Below are 18,842 nucleotides of genomic sequence, written 5' to 3'. Positions count from 1 at the left end.
CTCATAACAGACAGCACTCAAACAATCTTGAGCAACAAAACTGTTAGAGTATAACCCCTACAATGAAATAAATAGCTACTGGCCCAACCTTAAATACATGTACATATATTGAGGACCACGCTCCCAGAGGGATTCTAGCCAATACAGAAGGCAGAAACACATGTCGGTCCGGAGGGTTACAGTCAGGATCCACTGGTAGATACTGAAATTAGTTGGTAAAGGGTTAGACTGTATACACCTGTTCATTGTACCTCCTGCAACTATTTACTAAATAAGAACAGAAAAACAATCCTTCACCTATGACACAGACTATCAAGTAATAAAATAAAACTGACTTTCACACACACTAGTTCATGATGCCCAGCCACACAATATTAAGGGCTGTGTTCTCTCTCCTTCTGGGTTGACACAAGATCAAAAGAGTGTTAGCCATACAAGAACTCAAGAAGGTTCTTTTTGTTTCTTCCTATCTACTCTAAAATAATTCCTCACATAAGACAAATATTAAACACTTAGTCAAGATAAGTCCTATGACACAGCCTCCAAATAATGGAAAAATTGCCAAAAGGTATTGGAAAAATTAGATCTATAAACTGATTGGCCAACATCCCTCCTGCATCTGCACCTACACAGTTAAAGGTTATGAAGACTACTGTAAATACATTTTAACAACCGGAGCTGTGACTTTAAAGATGGCTAAATATGCTTCTTTGCCTTCTTTGGTCTTTCCATAACCAAGAGCCAAACGCTTCTGAAGTACGACAAATGATCATTCTAATTAAACTGATCAAACACGTAGCGGGGCTGCTTAGTGGTATAATGCCCTTAAGAGGATTAGACAAACAATTCTGGAAATCCACAAATCCACCATGTCTGTTAATAAATTAGTGCTTCAATAAGCCACCCCATGTAACCCTCATTTGTCATACTGACCTGAAAGGGGTCTGGACATATATACTGGGAACATCATCTACTGGTTTGGTTTGGTTTGGTTTTTAACTCTCTGCACAGTGTGTTTTGATGGAAGAAGGATTAAATATGCCCATTCTGCCCATCTGTCCCCTTTATCATCAACACTCTATATGTTCTCTGTACGAAAATTTTTGCTGACTTGCTTTCATAGAAGCTTTGGTGTTTCATGTTCCCGGATTTATAGTTTATTCAGAACCGTTGCAAGAAGGCCAAAACTTACAAGAAAATGAAGTAATAGTCAAATGTTTACAACCAAGTCCTAAGCAATGCCAAAGAAAAGAATGTCAAGCTCGAAAAGACAGCAACAGAAACTACAAAGAGTGAAAAACTAAGAGAAAAAAAGCATCAGTGGGCCATCCGGCAGCTAAGTGGCGACCCTAACACAGACAAGGAGAAGAAAGAAAGGAAGAGAAACAATATGAATAGATAATGGCTAGTGTATATTTAAGTCCTTTACACAGCAAAGAAACGACTCCACACAGAAGCAGGGACCTGAAAAAGGAAAATGGCAGGGGATGTAAGTGGTAAATACACTGTAGATATATAAATGCCTAGTTAAATTCCTATTTAGTAGATGGCTCAACCAGAAAGTAGCAACAATGTTATTGTTATGTTAACTACATAGCAACAATAGTACAAAGGTCAGGAGAGGAGGAGCTCCACAGCTCACCCAGACAGGATGCTTGGGTGCCAGGTAGGAACAGCTGGATTGATAGCTGTGATCTTCACTCTGCTCCGGTAATACCATTCTCCAAGGTATCTACCTGTATTTGCCTATTTGTGTGACCTGATTGTAAAGCTAATGTCACATCTGAGAAAGCACTAGTACTGCAGCAACTCAGCAGGCAAGGACCAGCCACCAGCTTCACTCCTCAGACACACATCTGCATAGAAAGAATGTCATCCCTCTCTGTCAGCATCCCCCAGCAAAACAGACCTACTGTGCACCACAAACCAGACCAGGATCCTTTAGAAGCCAGGTATGCTGTAACCAGTGCAACTGGTGGTCTGGTACCAGCTTGGACAACTACCCCAGTCCACGCTTCCGTTTCCCTAGTTTCAATGTAAGAAAGGTAAATCAGATGGTATTGAGGTTCCTCACACTATCTGGGTAATGCTGAAAAGGCAAATATTAAGTCTTACATACTGAGATTTGTAGAGAAAATATCTGTGTGTCGCATGGGTGCCTCACTGTCAATTAAAAAGCTTACGGCCTACGGCTTTGGCAGAAAGTAGAGATGGAACATCCAGGAGGAGAAAGAACTCTGGCATGGGAGAGGGTTCACCAGGAAGATGTGACAAGGCAAACAGGCGGACGCACACTGCCTGAGTGCAGGTGACCGGCCACGTGGCAGATCTGAATACAGGTGACCGGCCACGTGGCAGATCTGAGTACAGGTGACCGGCCACGTGGCAGATTGTAGGCTAGAAAAAAAATGGAATATTTTTTAGTTATATCTAGTCAGGAGAAGAGCCTAGCTATATGGCCAAGGAATCTGTAAATATATTTTGAGTCTAAGTCTTAATTCTGGGAGCACAGAGCTGGGAGGCAGAACTGGACATAACTTCACCAGGTCCTAAGAGAATGTGGTGACAGATACTTGGCTCATCTGCTTGTCACAAAATCGCCTTAGCGTTATCCCCCAAGGAAGCCTTATTTTGAAAACTGTCTCTTCTTTTCCTTTTAAATTGTCATTCTGAGCTCACTTTGTGAGAATCAGCTTTCTAACAATTCCCAACACTGTTCTCCAATACTTTCTTTAGGATACTAACCAGGATTCTAAACTATCTTTAAGTTAGAAAGGCAAATTAAGCTATACTTCTCAAAAGACTGTTCAGTGACATTTGTAAGATTAGACATTTTAGCCACACGTTACTGGAATTCTGAATACACCCAGTTACTACAGAAAGTTCACAAAACCTAAACCAATAAATAATTTTCAAAGAACAACCCCTAGGCAACACTCCACAAGCACCCTGAAAATAAGATTGATAACTTCCTGTTGATAAGATGGTCACCACATCAATGCTAGCAAATGACAGAGGGAAAAGGTTATGACATGACTTCTGGACAGCTTTTGAAATCATCTAAAGGGACCGGAGAGGCGGCTCAGCTGTTAAGAGCACACATTGCTCTTCCAGAGGACCTGGGTTCGATTCCCAACAGGCAGACTGTTCACATCCATTTGTAACTTCAGCTCTAGGAGAACTATTGCCTCCTGAGACCTCTGCAGTGCACATATCTATACTCAGGTACACATACAAACACATAAAACAATTTTTTTAAAAGTATAGGTGTCTCAGGAAAAAGATTTCTATTTGAATTTAACTGAAGCCATTAACTTGCAGAGAAGTGTCAAATAGCCTATTTTCGACCAAGAAGGAAGCTGTTAGAATTTTAGTACCTGCAGATTAAAGAAATGTATTTAACCCTTTGTTAACCAGGCTGTGCCTTGAAAAGTGGAGTTCCTAAACTTTGTCATTTCCCACCGGCCAACTCACAAAGAATAATTAGACATTTTCTTCAAAGAACTTTTCCTAAACCTCTTAAGAGAAATTTCCCACAGGAAGAAACAGAAATAATTGTCAGCTGCCCAGTGATGGAAATTTTGAAACTAGACACTCAATGCTGCTTTACTCAACTATGTGTTTTTATTAGAGTTTAAGAAAAAAGCTTCAAAGGTTTTCGTTTCAATTCTGTGTTTCCAAACACTAAAGTGTAAACACAAAGAAAACAAAGCAACAATTAGCATTTCTAACAGCAGACAATATACAGAGTAATTTATGTAAATCAATTAGCAATAATTATAGATTGAACATCACTTACAAATGCCCAGCATGTGAAAGGCAACGTGGACGTGGGAGTGAAACACAGTTTCTAGTTCTAGGAAAAGCCTTTAAATAGCACTAGTTTGAGGTTTTAATTTTTAATTGGGGGGATCCAAATGTACTCTTTACATTTATGACTCCCCCACCTCCATTGAGACCCTCCAACTCTTCTGAGCACTTATTCACACGTGGCTAAAAGATGACGTCTCGGTATTTCTGAAAGCCCAAGAACCGAAGGATGTAGCCTAAACCTGGACAAAAAAACAGAATCAGTCTACTTCCTTAATGGGGGGAGGGACTCAGGAAATACTTAGCAGTAAATAGCGAAATGTCTTCAAAAAAATATTAACACGGAGTGAAGGCATTCACACCCTCTCACAGTTGCCCCCTGACTTCCACACCACACACACACACACACACACACACACACACACACACGGTAGCATGCGTGCACACACGAGCGCGCGTGCACACACACACACACACACACACACACACATACACACACATACACACACACACACACACACACATACACACACACACACATATACACACATACACACACACACACACACACACACACACACACACATACACACACACTAAATAACAAATGATTAAATTTTTAAAAAGAACTATCAAATGCCTGGAAATATAATGGCAGAAATGTGGGAGGAAGATGGAAAAAGAAAGGAAAATTTTATTTGCTTAAATAGAATTTTAATGGTGAAATTAAACAATAGATGCTGGTTCTAAATATGACATGTGGAGGCACTGGTGTGAGTTAAGGAAATTGAGCTTTATGCTCTGCGGTTTACTCACAACAGGGATTACTAATTTGGTTCCCATTTTACCCCTGACCAGGAGTTTTTGTACACCTGTTTGTACATGGGGCACAGCAAGACCCAAGCTCAGCAGCCACGGCACATAATAGACACACTCCGTCCCCACTTTCTTTTCTAAATAAAAAGGGCCACAAAACTTTCCTTGAGGAATTGTCAATAGATGCCAACAACGTTCTAAATGATAACTGGCTTAGGCAAAGCTTGACTTGAAGAAAATTGGCTACTTGAATATTTACCCTTTAAAAAGAAGGCTGAATTAAATTCTCTCTGGCCATGTTAGTTGTTATAACTTTGGGGTGCCATTTCTACAGCAAGGAGATACACTTCTGGTAACACTGCTGAGACTCCCAGTGAGGCAGAGGAACCTAGACCTTTATCCCAACTCCAGAGATAAGCCCTGGTAGCGTGCCCATATTACACACAGGTAAACCACTTTGGGCAAGTTCTTTAACCTCTTTGTGCCCCGGTGTTCTTACCCTTACAATGAGACTAAAAACCACTAGCAATTTTACTGATGACCCACCAAGCACATGAAGCAATGTCAGGTACAGGAGCTGTGTATGAACCGGTGATGCTGTGTTCTAATAGTTCGAATGACAGTTCTTTGTGTCAGGAAACCATGAACACTATTAGGGAGGCTAGAAAAAAAATATTTTAGAATTATCTGATGGGCCACGCTGTTAGTGGATACACAGCAAAGGTCTTAAAGCATTGATACTCCTTGATCTAGCAATCTAGGGAATAAGCACAGCTCTATACAGCATCTCCAGAAGGCCGATCAGCATAATACCAAGAAAGAAGCCTATGCATTCAACTAAAATTCCGTTAAGCATGATATGCCCCAAAGAACATCTTTTATGGCCTTTAGTCCCAGCACTGAGGGAGGCAGAGGCGGCCAGATCGCTATAAGTTCAAAGCTAGCCTGGTCTACATGGTGATTTCCAGGCCAGCCAAGGCTATATAGTGACACCCTGTCTCAAGAAACCAAAGAATAAAATAAAATAAAAAATGTAAAAACTATGAGTAGCAGGACTGGGGAGATGGAGTTGTCAGTAACATGTCACTCATGCAAGTCTAAGGATCTGAGTTCAAATCCCAGTATACTCATAAAAGCTGGGAGAGGTGGTCCAGTCTGTTGCCCCAGCAAAGTGGGAAGTTTGAAAGAGGCAGACCCACAGAGTTCAGTTCTCAGTCTATGAGTTCCAGGTTCAGTGAGAGACCTTGTTTCAAAATCAATCAATAAGGTGGCAAGTGACGTGGAAAGGCCTTGTTGTCTGCCTCTGACCTCCACATGTGCATACACACACACACACACACACACACACACGCACGCACGCATGCCTGTACACACCTATATGCCTCACATACAATTTTTACAATATATCATGGCTAGCATGTGGTTCCTCAAAATAACTAAACAAAGAGCTGCCGAACGATTTCACCCCAGCCAAAGAGCCCAGAGGCACGAAGGGAGCATGGCACAGAAACGCCTGCGCGTCCACATTTTATACGGCACCGCTCCAACAGCTCTGAAAACAGTCTAGGCGATCACTGCTGGATGCGTGAACTGGAACTGTGCATTCACAATGGAAGTCGCCCAGCCTGAGGGAGATGGAAATTACCTCACCTGCAGGAAGACGGGTGCATCTAAGCAAGGTAGGCTAGACCCAGAAGGAGAAATACACGTGTGTGTGTGTGTGTGTGTGTGTGTGTGTGTGTGTGTGTGTGTGGAGAGAGAGAGAGAGAAGGGGGGAAGAGAGAAAGAGAGAGAGAGAGAGAGAGAGAGAGAGAGAGAGAGAGAGAGAGAGAGAGAGAATTAGAGAAGGGAGTTTGGGGGAAGGAGAGGGGGAGTTAGTGTGTATAAGGAAAAGGAGAAAGAGGGTGAATATGGTCAAAGTACATGATGTATATGAACAAAAAAGTCTCTATTAAGCCTATTGCTATGTGTAATCAACGCACACTAATAAAAGTTTAAGTAAATAAAACAGCAAGAAAGGAATTCCAAAACCAATTATGTTTGATTATAGAGACAGTAGGAGGATAAGGAGTTGGCGCCGGTTGACGTGGGGACAGGGAGGGACAGCACAGTTCTTTAGGGCAGCACAACCATCCTGTCCCTTCCCACAGTGGCAAGCTGGTGTCATTACAGAGCTGCGTAGGGCAACTGGTGTACACTAGGAAGACTGGCCCCGCGTGTCAACTGTGGACTTCGGATAATGACGTGTCCACAGAGTCCACGGACTGGAACCAACACCCAGCAGCGGAGCAGGTGCTGATGGCGGCCGCTACAACACATGCGTGCGTGCGTGCGTGCGTGCGTGCGTGCGCGCGTGCGTGCGTGCGCGCGCGCACACCTGATTCAATTCTACACTCTCTATTTGACTTTGCTGTGACTATTAACACTGCTCCAGAAGTGAAGGTCTGTGTTTTTAAGTTCTTAAAATTACAAACACTGATTGGGCAGTGATGACCCGCGCCTTTAATCGCAGCGCAGGAGAGGCAAGTTGATCTCTGAGTTAGAAGCCAGCTTGGTCTACAGGGTGTGTTCAGAGCAGCCAGGGCTACACAGAAAAACAAAGACAAAATAAAGAAACAAACAAAAAAACATTTAAAATGCTGCTTTGTAACAAATACAACTTGGAAAAAAAACCCTGCATGTTAGACTCAATTTTAACTACACTTCTAGAAGCAGCAACACAAGAGATTTGAAAATACACTTTTCTACGTTTTTTTATACATTTGCACTGTGTATGGTCTTGTATCACTCCGAAATTCAAAAGAGGCTTAGGTTATAACTCACTGATGAACCGTGTGCTTAACCTAACTAATGCCCTGGTCCAATCACCAATATTAATTAATTCATCACATGGGGGAAGCATGTTTAAGAGCAAATAGAGCAGATCCAACAGGAGTCAGTGGAACACACCTATAATTTCAGCTTTAGGATAGGAACTGAGACCAGAAAATGTACAGTCTAAAGCCAGCCTGAGCTACATACAAACACACACACACAAAGCCCACAAGCGTAAGGGACATAGCTCACTAATAAAAGTAGCTGCCTAGCTCGTGCAAGGCCCCGAGTTCAATCCCTAGCATGCCAGGAAATAAAACAGCAACGTAAAGGAAGCCAAGACACAGCTTCTAGACTTTCAAAACAGTTTGAACCAGAGGAGCACAGAGCACAGGAGGCCAGAGGGTGTAGGGGACAACGGTGGCAACTTCTAAAGGATGGGGGAGGTGTGGTTGGAAGTACACAGAGGCTAAAGGAAGCCAGGCATGAAATGGGCCATGAACCATGGCCAAGAGGACAGCCTGAGCCGTCAACCCCAGAAGCAGCCTGGAGTGGGCTGATCACCTATCATGGGCTCAACGAGTGACCCCGAAACACACCAGGATTTCCACTTTTCTCTTATGACAAGACTAACTTGCAAAGAACCATAAGAGAAAAAAAAATTAAGGAAAACCACTGAGTATAACAAAATCGTGATCTATATTTAATTCCCATATCCTTTCTGAGGTCTACATACGGTAGAAAGAGGTGTCACCTCGCATCTGTAACAGGCAAACGTAGTATCCCGGCATGGTGGCACACCTCAGTAACCCTCAGGAGGTAAAGGCAGGAAGACTGGGAGTTCAAGGCCACCTTTGGCTGCAGAGTGAACTTGGAGGCTATCCTAGGCTACATGAGCATAAAATATCAATGACAAAAGTTAGTTCGCCTAATTTAATGTAACCCTTATGTGATGCTTAACATTTCAACTTCCTGTCTACAGGGGCGCTCGCTGCCTAATCATTTCTAATGGGGAACAGGATCTGAGAGGTCACTGACCCAGGCTGGGTACCTTTGCAAATGTAAACTGGTAATAGAACTTGGGTATCCACAATGCTCACTCCAGGACTCTTCCTGTCAAATATGAACCACTTTGCTGGAAAGGGTCCTAAGAGACAGCCTATTTCCACAGAGGAAAACACTGATGGAGTAGCAAAGTGAACACAGTTTAGCACAACACCACGCTCACCTGGATTCAACATACACCAGAGACTCTCTTGACAAAATGTAGTTACATGAAACCCGCTCTCAGAATTCCACTAGGAAATAGATATTCCAGATATGGTGGCTAAGGACCATATGCATCCTGGAATTTCTCCAGGCAGGAAAGGAAAATAGAAGTCCTTTGGCCTCTTCCATGTGTCTTTCACAAAAGCAAGCCTTCAGAGGTCACCACATTGCCCTCTCTTCTGTGACAGGCACATCTCCAGCCTTTCCACTCCTCCCCAATCTGTTCTTCAAGGTTCCAGCTTTAACACCAAAGTCCCCAGACCACCCAACATGCTGCACCAGTCCTCCACCTATCACTTTTCCTTTCCTTTTTCTTTTTTCTTTTAATTGGATATTCTCTGTATTTACATTTCAAATGTTATCCCCTTCCTCCTCTCCACCCTCCTCCCCCTCCACTTGTTTCCAGGAAGGTGCTCCCTCTTCCAATCACCCTCTCCACCTCAGCACCGTGGCATTCCCCTACACTGGGAAAATACACCTTCACCGGACCAAAGGCCTCTCCTCCCATTGATGTCAGACAATGCTATCCTCTGCTGCATATGCAACTGGAGCCATGGGTCTCTCCATGTGTGCTCACTGGTTGGTGTTTTAGTCCCTGGGAGCTCTGGAAGGTTTGGTTGGTTGATAATTTTGTTCTTCCCATGGGGTTGCAAATCCTTTCTGCTCCTTCAGTCCTTTCTCCAGCTCCCTCACTGGGATCTCCATGCTCAGTCCGATGGTTAACTGCAAGCACCCTCAACTGTATCTGTATGACTCTAGCTAAATAAACAAGTATGAAAGAGAAAGACACACAGAGACCGTCCTTAGAGCAGAAATACGCATATTATCTACTCAATATATTTGGATGCATAGTTAATTCTGACTTTATGACTAGGGCATCTTATTTCTTTTTGGAAAACTTATTTTTTCAGCATGGCGGCTCTGATAAGCCTCATGCTTTTCCATTTCTTCAGTATGTGTAATGCATAACTATTTGTGTTACTGCCAGAGAGATCCCTGCCAGCACATCGCTATTCTTCTCAAATGAACGATCTACCAACAGTCCTTGCATTACCTCTCCTGCGGCTCTCTATACTGGGCTGTACCATGATCGCTGGCACTCTTCCGGGGACGCGAGGACAAGGGCATGATGACGCAATCACTCTTAAGAGAGTAGAGCCCAGCAAAGACTTAGCAAGTGCTTTTAAAAAAAAATCCAGGGAATGTTTACAGGAATGGAGCGAATTAAGAGAGGCCCAGAGATGGCCAGAAATGAATCCCAGAACCCAAAACAATGAAAAACTACAGATTCCTGGACCAGAGAAAATCCGCCCCCTGAGGAAGAAACCCCGCCCCTGGGGGAGGAATTACAGGTGATAAGACTGACCTACAGCAGCATCATGGTCTCCTCTGTTCTTTGGATGCACACAATCATGCAGAGCAAGGCTGTCTCCGTCTCTGCGCCCTCCCAGCCCCAGGCTTCTACCATCACCGCCTTCCACATTTTTCCTTATTCCCATCCACACCAGGGTCCTACTCGGTGTTCTGAGAGCCTCTCTCTGGTGAGACCAGCTAGCTGGGAGCGCGATGAGCAGGGGAACTACAGAGAACCAAGATGCGTTAATCCGTTCGGGTGTCCTTCTCTGTGGACCGCTAACCTGTCAGGTTGTTGGTATCAGTGATTGTTTATGGAAATAAGCGTGTGCTTCCAGCAACAGACTGACCCCCGACGTTATAAAAAGTTACAAAATGATCAGTGTCAAAGACCCCCCCCCAGGAAATTTTTTAATTGAATAGACAATGAATTCTTGCACTTAACAATCTAAAAAGGAAGAATAAGGTACCGCAGGAAAATAAGTGTCCCTCCATATTCATCCCAATCCAACAGTTTTCTTTCCAAGAAGCAATTGTTGTTGTTGTTGGTGGTGGTGGTGGTGGTGGTGTGTGCATGTGTGTGTTTGTGTGTGTGTGTGTGTGTTATAGAACAGTATCAACAGTTACAAGAGAAAGTGCTCATGAGTTCATATTTAACATGAAGAGTCTTTTATAATATTCAACACAAACAGTTATTTTCTAACCTGTGCCCTGATCTGTTCTGTTCTTCCAGCCTAAGGATCTCTGCACAATCACATTGTATTGGTTGGTATTACACTTTAATAGCGATCTGATTTTGTTTCTGCTTCCAAATTATTTAGTCAGTTCAGGATAATAGCTTTTAATGCTTCTTCCTTAATCAATGCTATAATAAATTTCTATGCAAATTCATCCTGCAAAGTATATTAATAGAGAAACCCCTTGAGGTCCCTAGAGTCAATTGTTATCTTGGGTAGTTAATATCAAATGATGCTATTCACAGGTGCCACATCTGCCATCTGGCTCACCTAACTATAAGGAATGATGCTCACTGGTTTCTGAAAGCCTTGCCACCATAATGCATTAAAAAGGAAGTAGACACTGTAAGCTCATATCTCTCTCTTCATGAAGTAAGCATGATTTCATATCATGTGTCACTTCTAAATCTTCTGTGAAATGGATGGTTTGTTCATTTCCTTTACCCTCTTCTACTGGGTTATTGGTCTATTTCTCTTCTTGATACGTAGAAGCTCTTTGGACATTAAGAATGTTTGTGTCTTATACGATAAATTTCACCGTCTGCATGTTATATGTTTGATCTTTCCTCAAATGGAGCTAAATCTGTCTTATTTAAATTTTGTTTCTTTTATGGCTTCCAGGATATTTAAAGACTATTTTAATGGGAAGCCAAGTAGTTTCCAATATACCTGATCTTCATAGTTTCTGGGGTCTGTACTTTGATTTCCTCTGTTGGCGAAAGACAGGTGAGACCGCAGTCTCCTCCTTCCTTTCTGGTGACCCTTCCACTTACCTTTCTGCTTCTCTTGGAGTCAGCTCTGTCCCCTCCCCTGTGTTCCTAAGGGACTATTTTTACATGAGCCCTACATTTGCTTGGCCTGCCTTGCAGGTTTCTCTGTCTCTGTCTCTCTCTCTCTCTCTCCTCTGTGTGTGTGTGTGTGTGTGTGTGTGTGTGTAGCTCAATTTGAAACTTCCTGAGATCAAAAAGAATATATTAATGTCTTCTCACAATCACATGCCATTCAAACGATGCCACTCTTTCTATTCCTGGGAAATTATACAATAAACGCTGTTCAGATGTGCTGCCGGATGGAGTGAGAATATGCAAAAGCTTGTCTAGCTGATATAGATAAACAGAAAGCAAAAAATATGAACATAATTTAAAATAAATCCAGACTGTCAACTTCATCTCCAGAAATAACACATGGCCAAATACATTTACTTCAATGTTCCTTTAGCTACTTAGGTACTAGTATATTTATTCCGTATGATACTAATGAGTAAGAACAAGCTATGGATGCAGCTCAGTGGTAGACCACTCACCTAGCATACCAACCATCCCAGGTTCTATCCCCAACATCACAACATAAATAAGTAAATAAAACTTAGCTCTAGTTTAGGGCACATGAAGTAACACCTACAGCTGGAAATTGAGGCCAAGTTTATTTTTAGTTGGACTTCAGAGAAAAAAAAAAGATTCTAAAAATAAATGGGTGTTATTTTTCCTTCTGCTTTTACAGGTTTGAAGGGGTGAATGGGCCGGCCTCAAGAGCTACAGGAAGGGTACCTCAATAAGAGGCAAGGCAAAGCCTACATGTTAAGGTCCTATTCCTGGCCCAAGTGCAGGGGACTTTCTCTGTTAACATAAAGAGGATGTCAAGGAAATGATCCAAAGCAGCCAGCTCAGGAGGGTTTAACTGATTTAACTTTCCCTTGTGCCCTCTCACTACTGAAAAAAACACAGGGCTCTGGTTGTCCAAAATGCAAACTCTTGGAGCTGGCGAGATGGCTCAGTAGCTGAGCCCATGTGCTGTTCTTGCAGAAGACTCTGGCTTGGTTCTCAACACTCATGACGACCATCCACAACTCCAGCTTCAGGGAATCCCATGCCTTTTTTCTGTGGCACACATACATGCATGCAGGCAAAGTGCTCACACACACAAAATAAAGCAAATAAAGCCTCTTTTTAAAAAAAAAAAAAAAAGCAAACACTAAAACCTACCTGGACACATTTTCAATTTTCTAGTCAGAAAAGATAAAAAGTGGGGGGGAGTGAACACATAAATACATGAATGTATGTCACAAGAAAGATTAAAATCTCAGTCCTGACTCGATTTCTCATTTATCTATCCTTATGGTTCTTTAATTAAGGGACAGGCTTTACTTCCACCGTCAGAGTTCAGTTACTTGTCAACCCTCAGTATTATTTGCAGGGCCCATGGGGTGAAGCGTGGAGGCCCCCTTTTCTTAACTTGGAAAATGGGAGGCACTGAGAGAATAGTTGATTGTGTTTTTTCTTTCAGTTTGGTTTTGTCTTTTTTCACCACTAAAGACAAACTCATGCCTAGTCCTGGCAGGCCAGGACTCTGCGACCCAGCTGAAGTACCGACCCCTGGACAGACAATGTTTAAATCCCTTCCAGCCTGAACAATCTATGAGCCAACTTAGCATAAGTCATTGGAGCGTCAACAAAAATGTGACCATTTCTACTGCCTGAATATTTTCTTCATATATTTGAAAAAAACCAAAAGGTACATGTCCTAGTTAGCTTTCACTGTCAATGTGTATAAGCCTCACCTGAGAGACTCCCTAGATCAGACCTACCTGTGGCTACGTGTCTTGATTATTAATTGATGTAAGAGGGGCTAGCCCCCTGCAGGCAGCACCATCCCTAGACAGATGGCCCTAGGCTGTATGAAAGCTGCCTGGGCATAGCCTTGTAAGTGAGCTAGCATGCGATACTTCTCTATGTTCTCTGCGTCAGGCTCCTGTCTGAATACCTAGTCTGACCCCTCTATGACGGACTGTGTGACTTGGAAGGAGAACCCAAATTAACCTTTTCCTCCTGTAAATGGCTTTTCATTTACGGTGCTTGTCACACTGATATACAGCCCAAACGACCATGTATATACATACATATACATCATACATATACATATATATATATATGTGTGTGTGTGTGTGTATCTCCTATCCCTTATAAAAACCTGGGCTAGAAATGGCTATATCCCCAATATTTATAAAGCAGAAGCAGAGGTTCTTGAGTCTGAGGTCAGCTTGGGCCACATAATTAGTTCAAGGCCAACCTGAACTACATAGGGAGAATTTGTCAGGCAGAAATAGAGCAAGAGAACAAATAAAAAGCTGGTATCCCTGTCTCCAAAGGGTAGCACAGAAACTCTCATAATGACAGAGCTCTAGAGGGCTGCATATTTATCAAGGAGGTATAATGTACATGCATGTGTGTAGGTTTAACCACATTCAATCAGGAACATTAGGAGAGCAAACCTAAAGGTCCCTATCCCCGCCCATCCCCCCAGCCTACTGCATTATCTGTGCCCTTGGAAAGCAACCATTAGCATCTTCCCTGGTATGCATTGGCTTAGAATAGGAAGTTCCCCACCCTTACATCACATACTGTGAATGATTTGTCCTTCCTATCTGACACCGCCCCCCTCTGTAACCCCAGGAGTCTCTCAACTCGGTGGCTCCATGCTGCCTTCCACCCAGACACACCAGTCTCTTAATCAAGACAGTATTTGTTTATGTGACATCCATAGATAGACAATACAAATCTGTACTCATTCAGATACCTTCGGGGGTTCCATCTTTCAGTGCAGGACCCTCGCCACTCCTTAGAGCTCCAAAGCCTATGTGTTCAAACAGAAGTTGATAGGAACTAACTCCGTAATCAATGTCTGAAATCCATTGGAGCGTCTCCAGTTCCCTTACTCAAATATCTCTTAACTCCTTCCTCTCTTCCTTACCTAGGAGCACATCACAAGCCCTAGATTTTCTCCTCGGAGATTTAAAATGAACTCTTCCTCATTTTCTCCAAACGTAAGGACTCTCAGATAGCCAGAGCTCCTGCCTTGAATCTCTCTTCCTACCTTCTTCCAACCCATCATCCCCAGGGCATCTGGAGTAAGTTATCTGTTGGGAAATTGCCAGTGCCTGCCTCCTCCATGGTCATACCTTTCCTTAGTTCCAAGTAGCCCTCCTCTCAGTGTGACCACTTCCTGCCCATCCATCCGGTCAACATTCCTCACCAACTCTTGGCAATTCATGCTTATACACAGGGACAGCCTCTTGTCCTTCAAGTGACACCTTCTGGGTCTTGTGCCATAGAAGCCATTGTGTGATATTTCCAAATGACCTTGTTTTTTTTTTCCCCTGAGAATTTTTAAATGCCATCATTGGTTCTTTGCAATATGCACTGTTTTTCTTTTTTAAAACATAATGATTATCTATGAACTGACCACCAGTCCTAAGTAAAATCACTGTGTGGGACTTACATTCTTCCACGTGTGGTCTTCTCCCTCATCCTCCTAAAAGACAACTGCACACTTTTTAAAACATTTATTTGGGGACATATGTGCCACAGCTTGAGTAGAGAGGTCAATAGACACCCCGTGGGAGCCAGTTCCTTCCTACCACCATATGGATTCTAGGGATCAAATTCAGGTCATCAGATTTACAACTGGCCTTTACCTGCTGAGCCACCTCGCTGGCCCCATTCCAAGCTCCATGCCCATCACATTACTTTTCTTAAAAAATAAATAAATAAATAAATAAATAAATAAATAATAAAAAGCGAATCTTAGAACATGTATATTTTTTAAGTTTGTTTTTGTAGTTGCTTATCTGTGTTAGCTTGTTTCCTTGGCTTCCCTGAGTAAATTAAGTCAACAATATTGGAAGAGAATGTGGTAGTACTTGGTTGGTAATTCAAACACTCACAGAACTCTACAGCCCAGCAATTCTATCCCTTGGTATCTCCTCAGGAGAAACGTTTACACCTGTACCTAAAGAAACATTGCAATTTTTTTTTTCAATGCAAAGGGAAGTAGCCACTGGCTGGAGAACAGAGAAACACAGTTTTAGGACACGGTGGAGTATTTTACAGCAATGTAAATCAATTAGCTACTGCTACATGCAATACAGTGATGCAGTATCCAGTGAAGGGACTGATAAAATCAGAAACAAAGGGCTAATGGTAAACTTTTTACTCCAAGATTTTTTAAAGTATAAATATGACTTAACCTTTAGAGTAAACAAAAACCTTTTTTTTTCTTCTCTCAACAAGGTGTAACTTGTCTTGCTTAAGGCAAATATAAATATATGAGGGCTGGAATATTCCACATCTCCCACAGAACCTAGACTAGTAGGAACTTCATGAGGAATTACCAACCCGAGTGATCACACACTGCTAGTTAGCCAAGAATTGTAATAAAATGAAACCTTCTTAGTCTTCCTGACTTCATGAGTGAGCACACGAGGCTTCCGTGCACTTATAATTTACATAATCCATCTAAAGTACCACCGCAGACCTCTCACCAAAAAATAAAAACACTAATCCCGGACAGATTCTGTGTTTCTTACTGAAGTTAACTTAAGTATGTGTACAATTCACTTGAGGTTAAATCAAGGCAGAGATACGACAGCATCTATTACAGGAGCCTCTGAAACCAGAACTTACAGTTCTGAGAAACAAAACTTCAACATACTAAAACCAAGAGACGGCTGATAAATCATCACGGTTTGAAACGGAAGTCTCTGCCAGAGCAATCCATCCACTGCATATGGATTTGTCATTGGCATAACTGAAGATCCGGACAAAACCCAAGAGTGTTTAAGGTTGGTAAAAGCAAAAGCTTTAAATTTCAAAATGCCTTGTCAACTTAAAAATATTTGGGGTACAATATTTTAAATGAGGACGCCAATAACAGGAATAATATTCCACCAATCAGGGCTTTCCTTGTAACCCAATGAGGCATGCACATTCTCGGTAGGTGATTATAGCTGAATTACACAGCATCTTCCCTTTGACCTTGGGAACCTGCTCGCTCCCTGAGTTACTGCTAGGTCTTCTCATTCCATTATGCTCCGATTCTTTGTATCAATGCTGTAGCAAGTACTAGCTAGGAATACCAACATCCGGAACTCACAGTACTCAAAACTGTAGAACTGCTTCCAAAGCAAAGGGGGTGGGGATGGAGAAGGAATATATAGAGATGTATACAAAAACTTAAAAGGGGGAAAACAAAGTTTAATAGTTTAGAGATGGAAATTTTAACTTCCCTTTGAAGCATACATTTTTTAAGTCTGTGACATAACAGTCAATTAATATGTATTTTTTAATTTAAGAAAAAATTATGCTCGAAATATCATTTTGTTAGGAGAAATTGCAATCGAATATAATGTATGATTTATTAAGTCCTGCCCATTAATTCCAAAATGGAAATTCTTATTTTAAAAAAAGCCATATACGACTTTCTGTCCAGAAACGAGAAACAATTCGGCAACCGGGGGTTCCGCTTAGTTTCTGCCATTTGCTTCTTGTCCATTATGTAATGCTTTCCCCAGCTGTCGGTCTCTATTTCACCAACCTCAGGTAGATCACAGAATCGTCACAGAATCAGTATCTGGCCATAACTTTTAAAAGCAGCTTAAGACGTGGCTTACGGTGCGTCTGCATACGGTAGAGGCTTTTAGAAATCTGCGGGTGCCATTAGCTCTCCGCAGCTTCCTCCCCAGGTTTCCCATCCCTCCTCCCCCAGCGTCCCCGGCGACTCGATCTGCGGGCAGCTCCAAGCTCGACGCAGGGGAAGCACGTCCCGACTGCAATGCAAACCCTGTCCCGGTCTGAACCAGAGAAGGTGGCTCGAGCAGCAAGCGTGGACGCAGGCAGCAGGGAGGGCTGCAGGGACGCCAGCCGGGGGTTAGCCAGGAGTGCTCGCGAGGACAGTCCGCAGTGCACGCGCACAACCAAACCCGATGCACAACTTGCCCGGCCACTGCCCGCGGCTCCCGGATTCCCTGAAAGGTGCAGCGTAGGCGTCAGCTCCTGCAGGCGCGGGCGCTCTCACCCGCACCGGTTCGGTTCTCCGCCGACAATTACATCAGTCCTCCCGTCCCCGACTTCCATTCCCAGCCAGCGGGGCCGGGGGTGAGGGCATCGGGATGAAGAACTGCCGCGGGGGTCGGAGAAGGGGGACAGGGGGGACCAATTCCTGTACCAGGAAGCAGGATTCCCAAGCACCCGCGGGTAGGGCGGGCGGGCGGGGAGAGGGGACCGTGACACCGGTACCCCCTCCCACTCTGACCGCACTGGGGGCCGATTCGGCCACCCTCGCTTCCGCGCTACCCAGCTGGAGGAGCCTCTGGAGACGGTGATGCCTTGGGGGCCTGGGGCTGCGGCTGCCCAGCCGCGTACCGCCAGGGTCCTCGGCCCTCTGGACGCGCACAATGCCCCCGGGCCCGCGCAGCAGGCTCGGGGTATCCACGCCGCGGCCGAGAGACACTTACCTGCAGGGCGAGCTGGAGGTCGCGGTGGGAGATGGCCCGCGCTATCCTCCGGGCGCGCAGGCTGGAAGAGGCTCCGGAGGCGGGGAGGACGGGCGCCGCCTGCGCCGAGCCGTGGTCTCCAGCGCGGACAGCGGCGGCCGCGCGGCGCCTCCAGTGGTCCTCCGCGCCGCAGCCCCTCCTCTCCCACGGGCGGGGCGCGCTGGCGGGGCGGCGCTCCGGGCTCCCCGCCCCCGGCTCCGGAACACCCGCCAGTCCGGATCGTCCCCGCGGGCTCCATGGTGTCCTGCTCTGCTCCCACCGCGCCCCCTTCGTGCGGGCTCTGGCGCTCGTCTCGTCCCTGCCAGGTGTCCGCGGGAATCCGTGGGGTACCGAGATCAGTCACCGGTCAGACCCTGCCCTGGAGAGATGCTCCCCCACCTCGACCCCCGCGTGTCCAGTCCAGCCGCAACGGGAGCGCTGGGCTAAATAGAAGAGGCCGAGAATGACTGCAGCGCTCCGGCCATAAGAGCGGTGGGAGAGGGCTTCACCGGGGAACTGCAGCCTGGTGGCCTCCGCTCTGGCAAGACCAAGCCCCTGGCCCTCTGCGCCCTTCGGAGGCCTCATTCAATAAACCAACAATAAGTGTAGGCTTTCGACCCTGCGAACTCCCAGTCTGAGAGAGACACTTGGACTGTGTGGAAGGAAGGAAGGACCAATGGCTTTAAGTCCCTGGCAAAGCAGCCTCCTTACACCCTTCCCACCTAACACTTCCATGC

At 44.4% G+C, this 18,842-nt stretch overlaps 1 protein-coding gene across 7 annotated transcripts in view; it reads right to left on the bottom strand.

The window, feature by feature from the left end:
- The window catches only part of OSBPL6 (oxysterol binding protein like 6), a 173,809-nt gene extending 155,583 nt beyond the window's left edge, over positions 1 to 18,226 (bottom strand). For 6 of the 7 annotated variants that reach the window (XM_080927891.1, XM_080927893.1, XM_080927896.1 and 3 more), the window contains exon 1: positions 18,088 to 18,226. The gene's annotated coding sequence lies outside the window, so the exon portion shown is untranslated. The remainder of the gene's footprint in view (positions 1 to 18,087) is intronic. The other variant, XM_080927892.1, reaches the window with a different exon arrangement.
- Positions 18,227 to 18,842: the final 616 nt, after the last annotated feature.

The sequence above is a fragment of the Micromys minutus genome (genome assembly GCF_963924665.1).
Source record: "Micromys minutus genome assembly, chromosome: 13".
In the NCBI taxonomy this organism is placed as follows: Eukaryota; Metazoa; Chordata; class Mammalia; order Rodentia; family Muridae; genus Micromys; species Micromys minutus.
Note: the sequence above shows the minus strand (reverse complement) of the source record. Positions and strands in the feature narration are given on the sequence as shown.